A 21,024-nucleotide genomic window follows, 5' to 3' on the forward strand; every position below is an offset into this window, starting at 1 on the left:
ATATTGAAAAACCTGTGCATAGCGTGTGCTCTGGAAACTTATAAATTTGTTACTGAAATTCCGCAGATTTCTCGTCAATCCTTAAATCAACGGGATTATGTTACATTTTTGTTTTAATTTGTATAAAATACCGGTCGAACGGCTCGTTTTTTGATATATTGTATTATTTATACTTCTTTCCGCATGTTGAAGTAAACCTCTGACTTATAGTATTAACGGTGACGCCCCTGAAGAATACGCCCATGCGTGTAAACGTTTAATGTATTGGATAAAAAATTGGACTTGAAAAATTCGTGAGTTTTGTATTTACATAGGACTAGGATGCCCTTGTTGAATTTAGGCGTCGAGTCAGAATATTGGTAAATAATTGTATGAAAGACGTTTTTCAAGTCTCAGATGCGTAAAATTGACTTCGAATGTATCCTTTTTATGTGGTAAGACGTGAATATTTGTTACTATTGTTTAAAAAGTAATGTTGCACGTTTTATTCCGTTAGTAGAATGCATTTTTTGGAACTAAGACCTCATCATGTTAGCTTATTTTTGCCCAGTTAATGTGCGGAGGGCGTTTTGACTTACGATGTGAGAGAATTAAATTGTAAGTTAAATTGCCTCAGGCTTTGCGTAGTTATTTAGAGTTGCATATGTTCGTATTCGACAATGGTAGGATTCGCTAGCTGGCTGGTATGGAGTGTTTAATCCTGCCAAATCACTTATTTTACATTTAGTGAAGCAATAGGTCACCAGCCATAAGACAGGTGATGTACGGTATCTAGTATTTTATTGGACAAAATGATCTCCAGATAAAAAAATTAAATGGCCAAGACGAATTGCGTGCTTGAAAAGTTTAATCTTTGCCAAAACGTAACTTATTAGAGCTGTATTCTAAAAGGAGATACGTTTGGGGAGCGATTCTATTCCAATTTGTTAAGGCTTCGGTTATGTTTCCAACCCAGCAATTCCACCGTCCCCCCCTAGCGCATATTTTCCCCTTAGAACTCACAATTCTTCCAAATGACCCAAGGCTTTCGGAACCGTTGTTATGCCTTCATCCAGGTTTTCAGTTTTCTATTTGGGCTCATTCGGTCTGCGGTCAACTCCCTCACCGACGACGTCATCCACCCTTCGCCCCCCTTCGGTGCCGTCCCTTTTATGAATGATTCGAGGAAAGTTTGAGATAGAACGTGTATCAATATGGGAGAGAATCATTGGCGTTCTGACTGAAATTTAATTGATAATGTGTTTGGCTATTCTCTCATCAGGAAGAAAAAGTAGAACATGCATTCGTGGGGTAAATTTTCTTTTGCGTGGACAAGAGATATATTAAGCGCACGATTGACGTTCCTCCCCCTACTGTTGGCGAGCTCCTTGGAAATAATTAGGGAGTGTTTTGGATTTGTAGATTATTTTATTTATAATATTACGTTGATAACATATCTAAACCTCTATTTTGGCTTTGTCCCAGTTTTGTTTTTTTTTCTGGAGGGGCTCCGCTCTCGGGAGATCTGCGCATTTACTTCCCTGAATTTTGCAGAAATGCCAATATACTTTGGGATTCTTCTTTTCGCCTTTGAGACGAAGCGGAAACGTGCGTCTGCGTTTTCAGGGTTCTACCATTTAGTTAGACTCGGTGTTTGACTTCGTTTTTAGAATGAAAAGAAATAGACCTCATTTAGGCCTGGTGCATTCTATTTATGGGGTCCACATGAGGCCCATATGCAACTAAAACAGTATCTCTAAAATTCCAAGAAACTCCGGGAGATGCCGCGAGAGTAACTTTTAACGGGCACCCCAAGAGGGACACCGTATCTCTTAGTTCAATTCTGGTGAGAGTTAATGACGCACGTGCTTTGCATTAGTTAGATTTTGTACTATTTTGATTTATAGTGTGGGACATTTCGAAAAAGTAACAAAGAATATTCACTGAATCAGAAAGCAAGGTTTAAGATTTGAAGAAATGTATGTCTACATTTAATTATTCGCAAGATTACGCCCCCAACTTTTAACAGCTTGATCGTAGAAAAGCAAATCAAAATTGATCAGTTTGACAAAAGTAGATAAAAAAATCAACGTACGAGGAAAATTAAACCATTTATATCGTTTGGCACAATTAAATCGTACCATAATACACGTTTCAAGTCTTTAAGTACACGGTACCGACGAAATTTTAACAGCTTATGTAGGGTAAATACAGTAAGGTAACTGGTCTGCGTAACATTTAAACATGTTTATAACATCCACTATTCTGTTTTTGAATATACTATATGCATGGATGTTTGGAAGTCATGCGGCAAAATTTGTTCTCAGGATGTAGTTCGTTTGAAGATTCTGATCCGAAAGCTTTACGGTGCGCTCAAGTGAGTTTCAGTTTAAAGAGCATCATCATGGTCATCAAAGATTTATGGCTCCGGGGTGGATTTAGGCCTTCATAACAGCCGGTCGATATTCCTTTGGGCGCGCTTCTTTTGACCGTCTTCCCACCTCTCCGCCGTAAGGAGAAGTCCTTGGAAGTGTTTTTTATCGTGGCAGTGACGGGAGCGGTCAGCTGTGTCTTGGATTCTTGTCTCTGAACGCAATCGATGCCGCTTGGAAACTCGAAAACCTCGAAATCCAGTCACCTCCCGAGTTCAATGTTGCACGCGGAGGGAGGCGCCTCCTCGCTATTTATTTGTTTGTTGCGGAGCGAGTACGTCTCGTAGCGCGGAATTTAATTTCCCTCCGTCCTTCGTCGTTTTTTGCTCATTAAACATTCGCTGTGTGAAGGCGTGTGCGGTGTATGCGAGTTCAGGTTAACGTCGGGAGAGGGCATTCTAATTTTAACGGGTTGCAAATGAGGTTTCCTATTTCCGGTTCCCATCATATATTTTGAGCATGTGAACTGAAACGTGGGCCATGTGTATTGGATTATCTTAGTCTCGGAAACTAAGGTCCGCATTCATAAAAGCAATTAAAGTGGCCATTGCACGTCATGCGTCGCATAATGGTGTATGTACGAGCGAAGTGGACCCTACAAACTTTTGTAGTGGTAGTGTTGCTGCTCCCGGACGCTACAAATGAAGTGACTCGTAACGAGTTCTTCACCCTTGATAACAATGGCGGCAGGAGTTCATCCCGCTTACTCCTAGCCGATAATTTCGGCAGCATATGATGGAAATCAAGCCACTTTATAGTATTTTGTTGCTTACGGAAACATGGAAGGGGTGTTATGAATCAGCCATAAGTCCGATGAAGAAATGTTTTTATTAGGAAATAAGCCCTAGTCACAGTCTAATAGTTCTCATTTATGTCATTGATAATTGTGTAATAATACCATGATTTTTATTCTTCGACATGCATTTATGTTGTAATTTTTGTTGGAATGTAATATTGTGCTCAAAGGGCATCATACGGCGAACGAATCAAATTGGTTTCCTTTGCATTACATGAGTTTATCATACGTGGTACGGTGGTAATTTATAATATCATACGGTGGTAAATATTATAAACTTTATATCGTTAGTTATTTTATTTGGCATTTACCTTGATATTAGCTCATGTGCCACCGTCTGATTTTTGTGTGGTGATTATCATTTTATTCCATTTATTTTGTGCGAAGTAATGGAACCAATCTTCGAACAAGTAACCCGAAAATTCTTCTTTTGTATATTTTTTCCAATAATTTTCTCATTTGGGATTGCCTATTTAGATTCCATAACTTATTCAGCGCTTTTTAGAGACAGTTATATTATAATGAAAACTTAGGTCATTAATGATATTTAAAATGTATTTTACTTTGCTATGTCATAATGAAGCCCTAATTAAGTATATTCCCTTGAATGTGCCAATTTCATTTGCCAAGCTTATGTTTGATCACTTTTGACACAATAAACACTGGTAAAATCCATTTTTTATGGACAGTGCACAATATTTCATCATGTGAGCTATAAGGGCAGAATTAGGATATGTAATGCTGAGGTTTGTAAACGGATTCCGGAAAGAAATACGCATGAATAAGTTTATATCAACTACTAAATTAGGGGCTGTATACTGTCGAGTTTTCCGTATAGGTACTAGAAACATACATTTATAAAGTGTTATCAACTAATAATCGAGGCTTTCTACTGTAGAAGATATGAATACGGAATCCAGAAACAAGCGTGAGTAAAAGCGTTTCATCAGCTAATACAACTGCAACATAGTACTAACCTCTCTGCAGAAAGAGTTTTACCACTTTCACTATTGTATCCACTTGAAGAAATCGAAGGAACCCAATTTAATTTATGGATGTGACATTTTTTCATGGAATTCTAAATTAGACACAAAAGTAATCATCTAACAACTATCCATCGACTCTCACAATCAGAAGAACCGGCAGTTGAAAAAATGATTGGCGCAAAGTTTGATGACAAATTCACTGCCATTTTATTTTAATATCAATTCTGAATGCAATGAACTTAATACACTTTCAATTCAGCTAAGTAGAAAAGATTAGTTTTGTAGGAGAGAAAAAACTCGATGCTGCAGTATATTTGGCATTTAAAGAAATAAGGTTGAATATATTCACAAGTACCGTGCACCAAATAAGTCATGAAAAAACGGACACCAAAGGGAATACACATTTGGGAAAGCCAGGTGGCCATCCTTCGCGTGACGGTCACACAGTTAGGGTATTAGGAGTCAGTAGTTCAGCATCATATGTCCCTGTTAGTGTTAATAGCACAATGCCTAAGTTTCTTCATTGTGTTACTAAGGAAGCTTCAGAGAACATTCAGTTAAATGACAAGAAACACAGGAGAGAGGGAGTGAGTTTGGAATACAAACTTTAGCTCATGTCTGTTAATGATGAACTGAGGAATCCCGTCAGCTAATTGGCTATGGCTCAATAAACACACTCCTGGACAGCAATGGGGTTGTGAAAAATCTATTTTGTCAGCGTTAGAAAACATTATTTCCACCAATAAAATTATCCACAAAGAGCAATTGAAACTTTGTTTTAATATAATCAACTTTAATTTCCAAATGTGTATAAGATGTGTGAAGACTTTCGAAATGTGTACGGTTCGAATAAATGATACAATTACCATTCAGCCATCTCTTCATACCCTGTTCATGCTTATCAAATAACACCAATTACTTATTAGTGACACGGACATGAATTTCTGATCCCTTACAGGCACTCAAAAAGTGTCGATAACAACAATACACATTGATACAAAAATGAATGAATGCAGGAAGTGCAACCTGCAAAGTCTCCAGTGTCTCGATATAATTCGCTATATACGGAGCAATTTCGGTGCCCGTCCTTAGACGCTTATTTGCCACAGGCCTTTTCCTCTTTGCATTTTATTTTACCCAAGTTCCCTTCACTACTTTTCAGGTCGCTGTGGTTGAAGTAAACACTAGAAAAGAGTCCATTATCCACTATCCAGTCCATTAACACTATCCAGAGTCCAGAAACCAAGACTAGTCCAAAAGTCATCGTGCTTATTTTGAAGCTGTTGAAGTACTAATACTATTTCTTACACAATAATAACAGAGTGAAATTTAATAATAATATTTGGATACAACAGAACAGCGAAATAAAAGACTTTGCTGTCTTGCAGTTCATAAGTGACCTGAATCACTTGCCCATGAACAAACTATGTCGTTTCACATTTCTTCCAAACCTTGATCACGTCCACCTTACTCGCAGCATCGGTCTTCTTTAATTTCCAATAGGTTTTCATATCAATCTAACTTCTAGTGTCTTTGACGTGAAGTTCGACGTCTACAATCTTCTGTTTTGGCTTTAGCGCGCCAGTGCAAATCGTATTTTATTTGTCACGACGAGTTCGGCCAGATCCCATCTTAAATCGAGAAAAATGTCGCTAACGTTAACACGAAAATAAGTTGGCTGATAAGCTATATCTCCGCTAAGAAAAGACGATTTGTAGTGTTGTATCGGAATACGGATTTGAGGGGAGAAGTGACACTAGTATTCTTGCACAGTCTCTACGTTAGTCGTTTCTCAGTACGGGCCGAAGTCCTGCATTCAAGAATTCTTGTTTTGCAAGGAATATATAACAAAGGAATATGCAAGTAATATGTCACAAATCCGAATGGAATTCAGGTGTTACATTTTACGGAAGGTATCTCTGTCTAGAGTATGCAGTTATGTATTTTCGCTGAAAATTCCTATTTAATATTCTATTATTAATCTGCGGAGCGTCGTAACAGTTGGCTGGGTTCTGGTAACGATCGTAGGCTCCAACTTCTGACTCCCAGTTACTTTGGCAGATGGCATAGGGAAAGGAGCTGTCCCCCGTCCTCAGAAAGCGTGAATTTCACACGCTGTTGAGTTTAATATTAGGAAACTTCTGCGCTCACTTATCAAACAAATCGATGGCATTGATTTTGACCGTTGACATTTACTTTTTGTGGCCAGTTAACGTGGTTTTATGATTTCCAATCGAACGGTGGGACTGAGAGAAAATGTTGAATAACGTTATTTTTTTATAAAATACATGGATGGCAAGAGACAACTCTAGACGAGTGCGGTGGAGGGTTTTTGTTTATAATTACGACTATCGTATATGATTCATCAATAGACTTAGAATTGGGATAACTGTCTGAGCATCCAAGCGTGAGCTACCTTTTCTTTTCGTGTATCCTTGATATCGAAAAGCCCTAGTTTGGCTTTGTTGCAATCTGAGAGAGAATTCATTGCACATTTGACATTCCATCCTTCTAATTTAATACTCTTTGATGTAAATATAAAGGGTAGGTTTTGCCATTTTTTAGAGCACTGGGCTACTAACCGGATAGTTCGGTTTCGATTCAGAGTGACATTCATAGGTACCCATAGCTTCACCTATGATTTGTGATTTTTTTGGGTACCATAACTTATTGGGAAATCACCGTTAGAAAAGAGAAATAAACTGCTACTACTCTGTGTTCATTTCGCATGCAGTACAGGGTTTAGCAACCTTCGGGTTAATTACTGTGGTTAATAGTCTGGGTGCAGCTATGCCACACTTTTTTTCCTCACCCCGCTTTAAGTTGGTAGAGTGTTCTTTTCCCAAGTTGTTGTATAAGTGTAACATGTGGTATCCCATATTTTCCCGTTCTGGGTCTCCTAGTCATGCGTTTATTACCATGGGTAAGTTGTTTGCAATCGCGTATGATTGTTTAGGTGGTTTCCCCTGTCATACTCCCTCTAAGCGACTTTAAAGGGTTAATTATTTATTCATATGCATACCAGAGATGCCGTTTTTCATTTAGCATATTGCCTTTAAAGATATTTAGTCATGATAGTTTATACGTAAGGGGAGAGGTATTCGTGGTACAGAGGCGATTTAGAAAATATTTTTTTCTCCAAGGAGAAAAGTCAAAAATGGGAGTCGCAAATTCAAAAGTTCAATTCATGAAAGGCGATTTACACGTGCTCGTTTTGACGAAATTAATGTTATAAAGATTTAAAAATGCTGTTTGTGAATTATTATTTACTAAATGTTAGCCTTATATATAATTCCTTGGTCTATCAAAGTTCTTTGCCACTTTCGCAATTTTTTGGTATTACGTACTTGAAGGTGAGTTTTGCGTACTACCATAACGACTCTCAATTTTTATTTAGCTATGTCCAAAGTGTATGCTTACTGAGCGTATATAAATTTTTTTTTTGAGAACCAGGGCCGACTTCGTTGGGATGTTAATGGGATATTTCAATATCGTTAAGAAGAATGATGGACAAATATTAGTCTAGTCACTACAAAATCTATTATTTTAATTCAGTTCAAGGCTTTATGGAGAATTAATATCGAAATGATTTCGATTCAATTAACCCTCTTTCCGGTTTTATAATATACAACTCGATTTCAATGTGTTACCGTTATTTGACAACGGTTTATACTTAAACATTGTTTATAAATCGTCGATCTCCACCTTATGATATTTCATATTTTTTTAGGACGGAAGTATGTATTATTTTCAGATTTTCTTAATTTTTACACGAAACATTTGAAATAATCGTTAATATGGTCGATTAATCAAAAGCCCTTGTAATAGATTTTAGGAATAAAATATTTTTAGTAGGTAGATGATTGATTAAACGTAGTTGGTAGTGAACCAGTGCTTAGTGTACCTGTGGGTAGTGACCAGGTGGGTAGCCCAGTAGGTCGACTACTGATCGAATGGCCCCGCCTTGAACCCCCACCTACATTCGAAGCCGTACTTTTCGGATGCCAGAACTTCATAGAAAACCGCAAGGAAGCGGTCCATGTACCCTGATGAGGGAACACGCCGTGTAACTTTAGGTGAATATTAGGTAAGCTCTACCCTCACATACTAAACCAACCTTCATGTTGATGATTCTTGTTTAGTTTGGCGGAATTCCGAAGGGCGTGGTGAAATGTAGGATATTAAGTAAGCGTGGTTGAATGCGACTTTCAGGCGGCATGAAAGGAACTAGAAATCCTACTTCATCAAGGGCTGGGTACTACCGGTGATTGGCATGGCGTTCCCGGGTGGTGTTCCACTGGATTCCTCCGGGGAATCGTTTCACGGTGCGAGAGTACTGAATAAGAGTCCGTAGTTGCTCTGAGAGACCCCCGTGGTGACGATGGGGAGGCAACCGATGCCGCGGTGCTCAAGGGCCTTTCAAGGGCCTTCCTGGTTTCTCATTTCATTTGCGGATTCAAATGGGAAGGATGAGAGGGGAAAAGAGTTCAGCATTTAAAGAACGGGTTTGTTTTTTATTCAAAAATATTTTATTAAAATTACGGAAACGTAACGAACTATGAAACAACATAAAAATAATTATGATAGCTCTTTGGAGGTAAAACGGTGTTGTAATATTTAAACAGCTTTTTAAATCTACAACACTTTTTTATTATTGAAATCCCGAGTCGCATCATGAGTTGATATCAGCTTTCCAGTTTTAAAATGACCGAATTTGTATTGCAATAGATCCAGTGGAAACCCATAATTAGCAGAGACAATATCATCAACAACTGTAATAAACAATGCTATATTATTTATTAGAGATCAAATTTCATGTTGTTTCCCCAGTAAAAGTAATATTTTTGCCCCATAACCTCACACATCATTTCATCACGCCTATACTCCTTCGCCCCAGAGTGAATTTCATGAGGAGAGATATTTCTGAGACATTTACAGGTTGCGGATAAGTCGTCTATCCCCCTAAGCTACTCCAATTTTCCATAATACATTTATTGACTCCACCTCGTTTACTATATCGAACGCCTTCTCGAAATGTACGAAACAAACAAATATATCTTGATTAAACCTTAATGTTCCTTTCTAATAGTTATCTTTTTAATACTATGGCATCACGTGTACCCATCCCCTTCCTAAGCCCGCACTGATCATCTCCAAAAAGTAATAATTTCCCTTCCTCTCCAACTACTTGTTTATGATCCTCAGTACCCCTTTAACAGCGAGTGAAATCAAACTTATTGATCCCTAGTGCCCAAATACGGCTGCCTTTACCTTTGTACGAAGGATAATCCGAATCCCTCACTTTCCGGACGAGTGCTTTAATGAATTTTGTTACCTAGGCTGATAAACTCATACACTTTGAATTCCTATTGTTTTGCCAAAGTTTATTTATAACGATGTTACTTTATTTCATAAAAATCGTACCAGTTGGATCAGCAACGCCGGCAATATAAGTAATTGCCATGTAGCCAACCAGTTTGTACTATTTTCTTTTATCCTTCTTCTTGCTATTTAATGAGTGGTTGGCCTACGCTTAGCGGAAGAGACATTTAATTTCAGAACTCTTTGAAAATGTTTAAGTTCCCCTTTATAGTTGCTGAATCTGAAATAATTCTGGTGGGGCGAAGGATGTTTTAGTTGATAAAGTTGACAGCAGAACCCGTAAATTTGTTGAAACGCATTTTAATGCGGACAAAAATAGAATACTTGGTAAAAATTTAATAATTTATTTATGAACCCGACGGGTGTTTTGACGTGTACACTGGATGATAATGTTCATTGGTAGAAACACGTGTAGTGTTTATAAAGACATTATGGAACTTTTATTCTCTATTTTATTTTTTCCACATTATGTGTTTTCGTCATTGATGGTTTTTGACTTTGGCGCTGATGTGTCATTGCGTTAATTAGCAAGAAGTTTTGTTTTTTCCCGGTACACCTCTTAATTAGCCTGCCATTCTCCCGGCGTCTCATCTCGGCATCGAGGAAGAAAATAATCCTATTTTCTAGTACTTCCATGGTGGATTTGGCTCGTCATATCTCTCCAATAAAAAATCAAGAGAATGATGGGTGATGAAGTGCTTTCATTATTATCTCCAATTGATAGGTTTCAAAAAAAAGAGCATTACTAAGATGTAATAACGTACGAGTCGTTCGCGTCCGTGAAACGAGGGATAACGACTTATAGTCGATTGCGGTATTTCCACAGTAATCCCACTTTGAATTGCAAATTTCCCTGAAAGGGGTTATATCAATCAACTGAAAGGGGTTGCATCAATAGTGTCATTTTTCATCCAATCGGTGTCCGTTACAAACTTAATTTTTGCATCAATTCACTTGGAACGAACTTCTATAGCATTCCAAAGAAACTGCGGGAGATGCTGCAAAAAATAACTTTTAACGGAGTCATCCGCTGATGTGCATTTTAATGCAACAATTTCAGAGGGTGAATTTCAGAGTTTAAGAGAACACCTCGATAGCCTAACTGGCTAAAGTACTCGACCGAACATTGAGGGATCCGGGTTCGAATCCCGGTCAAGGCGAATGAATTTTACACTCTGAAATTGTTGCATTCGATAGTATTGTTAAAATTTGTGCGGATTCAGCGGAGTCAAAATAATTTCGGATGAACGCTGAAGTTTGTAGTCACCTACGTTACATATATTTCAGGGGATGTGGTATTCACTCTTTCAAGTTTTTAAATTTATATAAAATGAAGTTCTCTTTATTTACTAAATGTGGTAATAAAAGAAATGAGAAGAATGGAAAGAATCCAATGCCTTATGATTACCGTTCGGGCCAACTTAATGGACACCCTGGAGTCGCCGCCGCCTCTTAACCTCTTTTCGAATCTGGATTCTGTTGTATTCCCCTCCCGCCTCCCCTTACCCTTATAACTCCCATCGTGCCTACTCTGGAGTCCCGCGGCGTCTCTCACCGACCCCGGAAGTGAGTGTCGCCCCCGCCCGCCCTTCCCCCTCCGTCCCGTTCCATCAGCAGACACGGCGGCGGCTGCGGATGGCGGCGAATGGAGTTTTGTGTTCCGCGGGGAGGAAAAAAGTCGAGAGGCTGGTGTGGGGGCATTAGTGGACCCCATTCCGACCGACGCTTTCCGCGAATGGGATAAATGAACGCGACGTAGGCACAGGTCCGGATGGAAGTGATGCATGCGCAGGTCGCCATGGGACAGGCTGACAGACGCACATGTCGATACCAAATGTTTGTTTCGGTGATGACTGACGCATCGCAATGTTGATGACGTATAAATCGTTCAAGCCTTCAAACATAAGGCTCTCGGGTTATGAATTTTCAAATAATATGTGATATTTGTAAACATGTATAATTGATTTTAAATAAATAATAACCTCCTTTCTTTAGCTTTAATTTATGTCAAATTAAAATTTATTTACAATTGTCAAGCGTTACTGCGGTAGAAATGGGGGATGTCATGGAAATTAAAAGATTGTTTCTCGCGCCTGCGTGGCTAAGGAGATAGAACTGATATCGGTCTATGTTGAAGACATATTTCACTCTGATGACGTTGTTTTTATAGTAATCAGAAACTTTTCAAAATAACCGCATTCCGCTTAACCTCCCATTTATTATATAAATTGAAACATCGATGAAGTCCTATTTTAATGTAGCTCTGAGGATGTGAGTACGGATCTCATCCGGACTCACATCCTCAGAGCTACCTAAAAGTATCGGATTTGCCTAACGGACGGAATTAAATTGGAAAAGTTGGTCTTTCTTTTTGGAAAAGTTGGTTGGGTTTTTGTCTTTTTCATACAGTTTCTCGTAGTTGTTTGTAATAAAGTTACTGACTCTTGTGTATCTTTGTGGTCTTATACGGTTGCGGGGAGAACAGATGTTATGTGACTTCGCTTTTCATTCATGCGGTTATGAATATCACGTACTGTCAAACAGTTGAAATGATCGGTAGTCTATAGAAAATTTAGTCAATTTTTAGAAATTAGTAGTAACATTGTTTTCTTCTATTGACCGAATATATGTTATGTAAGTCAGTCAGAAAAGTATGGCAAATTGTGGTGATGACTAGAAATACGTTCATATTTAAGTAAAAACAAAATATCTATTTCTGATGTATTTAGATGCAGTAGCATGGCTGATAGTTAACAAAACCGGCCAGTTGTCAACTTAATAAGATACATGTTGTTGTAGCAGTGGCAAGTAATATCCGTGGATTATGAAATAATCTTAAATAATAACTCAGTATAGATTCTTGTAATTTTTATTTGCTCAATTACATCTTTTTGGCTCCGTCTAAGGATCAAACCCTCGTGAGTTTTAAGCCACACTCGTGCTTGTATCGAGTCACTAAACCGTTTTCTTGTGCCTGAAAGCGAATGCGTGACCCACGTGATTTTTACTCGCTTCATTCGCGTTTGTTTTCTTACCGTTGGAACTCCCTGAGAAAATGTACTTTGTAAAAAAAACCATTCTATTGTCAATTTTTCTGAGACTTTTGAATATAATAATGATATCACAAATGCATTTCTTGAGAAAAAATGATTTAATAGCGGCAATTTCTCTTCACATTTTCGATGGGGTGGGTGTGTGTATTAGGTGAGGGGTGGTGGCAGTGCAGGGGAAGGGTGAAGGAGAAATGCATAGAATTGTTCGGTCAGTGTATTTTGTATCTTCTCTAGTAGTTCTTCCCTGTTTTGTATCTTCTCCTGCGATATCTATGACTTAAAACTCTTCAGTAACCCCCTTTTTTCTCTCATTTTGCTTGTCTTTGAAAAATTGAATGTAACCAGTTTTGATCTGAAGCAGAAGTTAAAATTACGGATTATTAAAAAGCCTCGTACCTAGAGCAATTCCTCATGTATATACGAGGGTCATCCGGAAAGTAGTACCCGTTCGTGCCGCATGAAGTGCTGACGACGCGAGTAGCCGCTGGACGAGGTCAGATAGCTTCAGTGGCTTGTCTGCCTTCTCTGAGCCAAGTTGCGTGACGCTAGCATTGCCTGTGTTGTTTCTGTGATTGTTTACAATGTTTAAAAAAATTGAGAACGCCGCCAGTTGTGAAGTGAGGGCAGTGATTAAATTCCTCAATGCAAGAAACGTTCGCCCATGTGATATTCATCGCCAATTAAAGGAGGTGTATGGAGACAATGTAATGGACGAGTCGTCTGTTCGGCGGTGGTGTCGCAACTTCAACATGGGGAGGGGGAACACACACGACGATGAGCGTTCGGGGAGACCGTCTGTCATTACAGACCAACTGGTGAGCTCAGTTGACGAATTCGTGAGGAACGATCGGCGCGTCACAATTGATGACATCTGTGAGCATTTTCCCAATGTTTCTCGAACAATTGTTCATGAAATTGTTAAACACCATCTGCATTATGCAAAAATTTGTGCAAGATGGGTCCCTCGCGTATCTCAATGAGCTGGCGGCGAAGGACTATGCAGCAGGAATACAGAAACTTGTCACACGTTATGACAAATGCCTTAATTTGCTTGGAGATTATGTTGAGAAGTAGTTTAAGGTATCCTCTTTCAAATAAAATTTTTTATGTTTGTTAATATTTACTTTTGTGTCTTTATTTCACGAACGGGTACTACTTTCCGGATGACCCTCGTATTTATGATTTAAAAAATGACTAACTTCAATTTAACATGCTGCGCGCACTCGACTAGAGAACGCACCCACCCGGTAGTAATATTTCGAGTTAATATTAGAATATTATTTCTCCATTTAAGTTCTACAACTATTAATTAAAAGTCAAAGAAACGTCGGACTTGGTACTTTTCTATTGTTTTAGTTCCACTAGTGCTGCCGTTTCACCTTAACAAGGTATATTCTGTCAGAACTCTGAAGCATGAATCTCATATGGAAAACGTAGGAAGGAGAGAGAGGGGTACTTTAAGGGGAGGCAGAATTAGAAGACAGAAAGCTGAGAAGGGGAATGGAGAGGTTGTGTGTTTAGATGAGAATGGCCGGGCTGGAGGTGTTCAGAAACTGGGCGCTGGGCTTGGGAAGACTGGGGTAAGCGTTGAAAGACTCTGGTTACGCGTCATTTTAGATTTAGGTCACCTTTGGAAGGGTATGTGTAGAAGTGTCGACTTACAGGTCTTTAAAAAAAGATTAGTTGGAAAGAAGAGGGTTTGACTGGGAAACGGTAAAGTGTTCGGAACCCAGAGATTTGACCTCTGTCTCGGTCAAGGTTTTGGTGGTTGGGGGCCTCTGGGCTGAGCGGTGGGGGAAGGAAGCAGGGGAAACGTACGGGTTGGGGGAAAGGTTGCTGCCGGGCAGAATCATTTCGGGGGAAGAAGGTTGATGGAAAAGTAAAAGAGTGGAAGTTGGGAACAATTGTTCATTACAGAGGGAAATGTTTGGCTCTTCAGACATTTGGGAAATCTCGAGTTGTTCAAAAGTTTCCGGGAGATACCATATTAAGGTGAAACCGGTAGCATTTAAGCATATAAAACTGAAATAGTATCATGCGTGTAACTTCTTTGAATACGATTATATGTACATCACATCCACAAACTTAGGGTTGAAACTACGGAATTTATCTTTAAAAATATAGAAGAAAACTGAAAGCCCGTGTTCAATTCTGAGTAGGTGTGCTGTTGTATTATTTGTACCGGAGGGTAGGTTGGAAAAGTGGGGGCATTGGGATTGAGGATGTCTTTCGAAACGAAACATTTCACCAGTGCACCCACGTGGGGGGAGGGGTCCCGGGTTCGCTTGTTCGTCAGTCTCCCTCCGCCCCCTCTTGAGCCATCCCTCCACGGATTTTCATTTTCGTTCCCCCTCCGTCCTGTCCATCCGCTCGCCTCGGGAGGGTAAACGAATCCGCTCCGAGCCGTAATTAGGTTCTTCGAGGAAAGTTCCGACACTCAATCCGAGGGCCCTGTCCGCATTTCCCCGTTTTCAGACTCTCGGATGGACGTTGCTGCCACATTCATGAGTGAAAAGTTTGCCTTCATTCTTCGGTTCTCCTCGTGGTTATGTAGCCGGATGTGGGTGAAAAATTAATTTCTTTCTCCTGTGTTTTTTTTTGCGTGAGAGTTTTGTTATAGCGCGCCCCTCGAAATTTCCTTTTCCTCTTCATTGTCCAATTCCATCGTTTGTGGACTACGTTTTACTTTGTGGATGTTCCATCGTAGTTTACTCTGTTTGAGATTGTACGTTATAGTTTGGAACTAATCCCGCAGACGTATTATTTTATGGAATGCATTGTGTTGGAAGAATATTATTCTATGGCTGGTTTGATTGGTAGTTTTGGTACGAAGCTACCCAGTTAAACTGAATTTGACAGTGCAAGCAATTCACTCATTCAGTGTTAGACGACCTGTTCCCTGCCCTGCCTTTTGAACCTTGCAGATTTTCATAAATTTGAATCTGTCAATCTGGGGAGAATTGCTATTTAGCGAGTTTGACAAGCGTTTCGTGTGAAGCATAGTTATTATAGCTGTGGAGAAGAGTTGAGAACTGTGAATGAAAGGATAGGTTGAGGAATGAGGAAGCGTTGAGGAGGTTTGGGAGAAGCATGGTACCTGGAAAAGGTTGTTATGAGTGGAAAGACATCTTGATTGGGCCCCACACTACTTAGAGAATGCTTATGAAGGAGGATAATATGGGGAAGAGAGAGGGCTAAATAAAATCAAGGTTTGGATTGATAAAGCATCTCAAAGAAAGGAAATAGTGGCTTACTTCAAAGAGGAAAGGCCCTGGACAGAATACACTGGAACACCTCTATTTGATACATCTGTGACAGGTAGCTCAACTGGAAAACCTGGAAAACATTAAAAAGTCAAATATTTTGGAGATATTTTGGAAAAATCTTCATTTTGAACGTTTCACTTTGTTAAGTTCCTCGAATGCTATTTTGAGATGCGTTTGAGAGACGCTGCTAATTCACATCTACGTTGCCGTAGGCATCTCTGCTTTTCTTTGCAGCTTTTTGCCTCTGTTGAGATACACTTTCTTGATCCTGTATACATTGTCACTTCTTCTTGATTTACTTGAAAATGTGAGCCTAAACAATGTATTCCCTTAAATTATTTTCTAACTGTATTTATTTGCTCATTTCACTGTGGTAAGCGTATTTAGAAGTATTTGTGATTTTGATTTGTGAAATATTTGTGATTGTACTTGTATTTGTAATTTTTTTGCCTTGAGAAAACACTTCATTTTTCTCCCTCTGAAGTTAAGTAGTCAACAAGTGTTTTCGTTTTACTTGAAAATGATTTTCAGACCTCCTATTGATAAATGAGAAAGGTGAATCCGTGTATGACTGAAACGGAACTGACCTCGACTCTATCGGCGTCCTTGTTGAGGTGAACCGTTTCAGTGAAACAATGCATCGCTAGTTTTCAAACCAAGTTTTTCATTTTCAGAGAAATTACACGTTGAAGGAGGACTCTGCCGGTAACTTGTGATTGCTTGATACTTGACGTGATCAGGGTATCGTTCTTACTCGATAATATTTACGTATTCAATCATACTTCCATAATGCAGGATATTATGAGGCTACCAATGGTCTTTTGTCATTTCTGAAATCTGCAGTCTATAACCTTTTAACCATGATCAATATTTTCCCAACTATAAACTTATTTGGGGATGTGGAATGCTCTGAAAAACTGAGTGTTATATTAATCACATTTAAAACAATGGAAATTTTTTTATAGTTAGAAAGCTGGTAATCCAAATTCAGATTTATAAAAAATTAATTTTGTAAATATTTGTCTCGTCTTTGGGAAAGTTCCTTGTGTAAAAAAAATTGCGTGCGAATTAAAAATATTCATTGGCATCACTGAGTTTCAACGCTGTGCAATACTTCCTCCGATATGGTGGAAGATGTAAGGAAATTTTCTCGCTCATATATCTCTTTAATGCAAAATAATTGAATTATTTCAGCCTATCATTTCGGTATCAAATGCACACTTTTTCCTTTGAGCGTAGTAGTTCTTGAAGTTTGTCAATTTATCTTTAGACAATAATCATGCATTTAGTGTATTTCTATCCACATTACATCAATCATAATTTACGTTCAACAAGAGCGTCTGGGCATGCTCTTGCGAATTTATGTGCCCTGACTAGAAATAAGGGAATTCTTGGCGATAGTTAATTGTTGGCCGTTTTTGTAGTCCAGTTCCCTTGATTGCTCCACATAAAAATCTACGTCCCTACATTTTCGCTTTGGGTAATTCATTCCACTGCTTAATTATCTTCCACCATTGAGCCGTTCGTTATTCGCGCAACGAGGTCATTTCTTAAAAAAAACGAAAAGAGAATCTTTAATTGGTGCTTTGACTCGGGGAGCTAAATACGTCCTGGAATTGACGAATGACACTTTTTATCAGCATAAAATAATGTCCGATTACTGGACACAATAGGTAACTTCATGTCAAGGACGCTGAGTTAGTTTTTAATCCCCTCGGACATTTATCAACTTGGGTTACCGTATCATTTTATTGCCGCATTCAGTGAAACGAAAAACATTTGAAACTCGAATGAAATGTGGCGTAATTTGGTTGCATTCACCATTTCCATGATGGAAAAATCGAACAAAACGCGGTTCGTTTAAGCATGAAATTCAGTGAATTTACTTGGTGAAACACATTCCGTAAAACATGAGGAATTCTCACGATGGAACCGAGATCCGTCAGAAATTCTCTCTAACACGGAGATGTTATTGAAAAGCTTTGATTTTGTGCATACACTGTTCCATTAATTTATTAGGGAGGTTTTTTCATTTTCCACGAAGGCACGCATTTTCATGCATTACTTTGAATGATGGATTTTATAGTTGGTTGATTGTAATCAGTTATGTGTATCGCAATTTTTAATGTTGTGTGGGGTGTCAGATTGTATCTTTTTAGGTCAGTCATTGTTCATCAAAAACCTACATTAAACGCTAGAACTATACCAATTATTAATATTATTATTATTGTTATAGTCATTATTGTGATTATTATCAATGTAATTGCTACTACTGTACGCTCTCACAGGCTACGTGGATGATTTATCGCTCCTTTCTTCTTCTTCCTATTTCTCATCTTCTTGAAGCTATTGCTTATGGGAAACCATGAAGTTTGAATATCTTGGAAATTTATTTATGTGTAAAACTATTCCAAATTCAGTGTTAAGATGGGGTGCTAATTGCCTTAGAAGCACTTTAATGTGCAGCGTACATCTAATGTAGTTTATAGTATCACCTACTGTACACTGTTCGATACTAAAGGGTAACATATTTACGTATCTGAGGGAGCCTTCAGCGCGTGATTTTGCTAATGGCAGACGCAGTGGCGAGCTCTAACTTTACCCATGAAAACATATTCGACTTTTGGTCGTAATTGACATGCATTGCCATTGTGAGATCATATTTAATTTTTAAGGGCGTGGCATCTCCATAGAAAGTGACATACTCTCGCTTTGAAGAAGGTCCACAGAATGGCTTTTCGGTATTTATTCGTGAAGCATATTTGAAAAAAAATACTTTAACCGACACGCTTTGAAAACCGAGTTGGCTACTTTTCCGAAGGAAGGGGCTTTAAGCGATTGTTTGAATCGTACTGAGATTACTTCAATCACCCATCCTGAAGGGGAGCTAAGCGTGAGGGAATGGCCCTCTAATTATGTGGGGGAAAATGTCAAAAACTGTAAAATATAATTGAGAAATCAGAAGGGACCAACCGTGGTAAATATTTTGGAGCGCTTGATTTGGAATAAATCACCAAAATTACTACTCAAATCCTTTCCTTGCAAGTTTTAACATTCCAATGTGTAACAAAAATGAGTTTTTTCGTATTCACAGCATTATTTTATCACACAACGGATCCGTAGTGCTATTTGATACAGGGTCTGTCCGAAAAATAAGTTGAATGAATCCGGCGAATAAACTTTAAATTAAAATGAAATAAAGGTTAAAATAAACTGTAATTCTTCAAAATAGGACCTTTGTGCTTCGACACACCGATGCCAGCGCGCCTCTGCCAGCGGCGGCAGGCTTCCTGGAAGGCGTCGAGAGGAAGCTCGTTATAGTTGGGTGCACGTTATCCAGTGCTCCAAAGCGTTTGCCTTTTAAGCTACTTTTCGTTCTACGGAGCAAATGTTACCAGGAACCACACTATATCACAATAGGGATCATTTTCACAGCGGTCCAAGAGATCACGCGAGATTGTCACACGAGCAGCCTTCTGATCTTCCGACAGCACCTTGGTGACCACTTGGCACTCACCTTTCTCATGGCTATCTTCGGGAAGAAAGCAATACACTGTTATTTCCAGAATGTTGCTCACTTCTGCTAACGTTCTGACACTAGGGCATCGATCGGAATCGAGCGTGTCACTCAGTTTTTGTACATTTTCGTCTCCCTGAGTCGTTGTCGAGGGCGTTTCTCGTCGCCGGCCTCCTCTCTACCCTCACGGACCATCTTGTGCCGGCCGAAAGCCAATCCTTTGGACATTGCTTCATCACAGCACGTGTTCTTAACCATGGTCATGGTCTCTGAACTCGATTTTCCGAGCTTAACACCACGTTCTAACGAAAATTGTTGCTCCACGGAACGTGGCATCGTGGATTCTTGACTCGACCTTCGAACAAGGGTCTAGTGTAACAGCTATTTGCAACCCTTAACGGCTCGCTGACAACTGATGCGGGTCGCGTTGCTTTCCCAAGACCTCCCACCACCTTTCCCGCCACAAATCGCCCCACTCCAGCCGGTTCCGTTGGTGGGTAAAAATCGATCTACTTATTTTTGGGGTAGACCCTGTGCATTTCCACACCGTGATTTACCTGATTGAAATATGCTGATAAATCAGAATCGTTTAATTAATGCATTAACAAATGCAGCATTCACGACATAACTAATGATTATTTCATTAATCACTGCAAGATCAGGGGGGGGGGGCGTTAATGAATCTTTTTTGAGCGTAATTGTTCTTGCTATCCCTCCTGAGGTGTTCTTCCTCTCCCTCCTCATAGATCACAGAGCTTGCCATATAGCGAATCATGGCAGTCCTGAATGATCGATATTGTGTCGCGAAATTCGAAGGAAAACAAACATATTTTCTCCAAGCATCACGTAAATGATAAGTATGCCCTCGTTCCATGCAGACCAATGAGATCACACCCCAGATCCTTATGTTGAGCATGCTAATTCGCGTATTTTCCAAATGACTCACTAGCTCAGGCAGATAAGGGAGAGAGTAAAGAAGGGACTGAATGCTTGAAGTGGAAAATGTCGTGTACTCTACACAAAATTTATTTTATCGACCGCGGTTTGGGCGCTGTTACGTCAGCATCAAGACGTTGATTGTCTTGATAATAACTGCAGTCGGCATGATAAATCGTTCAAAGCTTTTCATTCCAAGTATGCTGCAGTCCCACAAAGTCGAATCTACGACTGTCATTAATTAATTGACTTAACTAAATGGAATTACATATGGAAATAGAAGATATTGGGGGATTAATCCGGGGCAGGGATCTGCCCACCCTTGCGAATAAATCATAGAGCGCGGGTCTAAAATGTTACTTTCCGGCCGTTGAACGAATCCTGGTACACGTATATTTCTCAAACTGGCACTAAGGTTCGAACATCTATGAAAGGAATCCAACATGGCCAGAATTAGAAGCGTTAGGCTAGAGTTAACTATCAAAAGGTGTGCTGAGGTGCACTTCTCAAAAAGTAAAACAGACCTACTGTTGTTGTTATCCTGCACAAAAGGGTGGTACACGGAGTACACTATAATATCTTACGAGGAATAAAAATTGCAATTTCTAAGTACTGATGAAAAGTTATAGTTTCTCACAGCTTATTTAAATTCGATGGTTAATCGTAATAAATGGTCT

The 21,024-nt window shown here is 39.2% G+C and overlaps 1 protein-coding gene across 1 annotated transcript in view; it reads left to right on the forward strand.

Annotated features, from left to right (window-relative positions):
* The window catches only part of LOC139690898 (spermatogenesis-associated protein 20), a 441,994-nt gene that overhangs the window by 119,653 nt on the left and 301,317 nt on the right, over positions 1 to 21,024 (forward strand). The gene's annotated exons all lie outside the window — the stretch shown is intronic.

The sequence above is a fragment of the Hetaerina americana genome, unplaced genomic scaffold (genome assembly GCF_022747635.1).
Source record: "Hetaerina americana unplaced genomic scaffold, ioHetAmer1.1.p SCAF_3, whole genome shotgun sequence".
Classification (NCBI taxonomy): domain Eukaryota; kingdom Metazoa; phylum Arthropoda; class Insecta; order Odonata; family Calopterygidae; genus Hetaerina; species Hetaerina americana.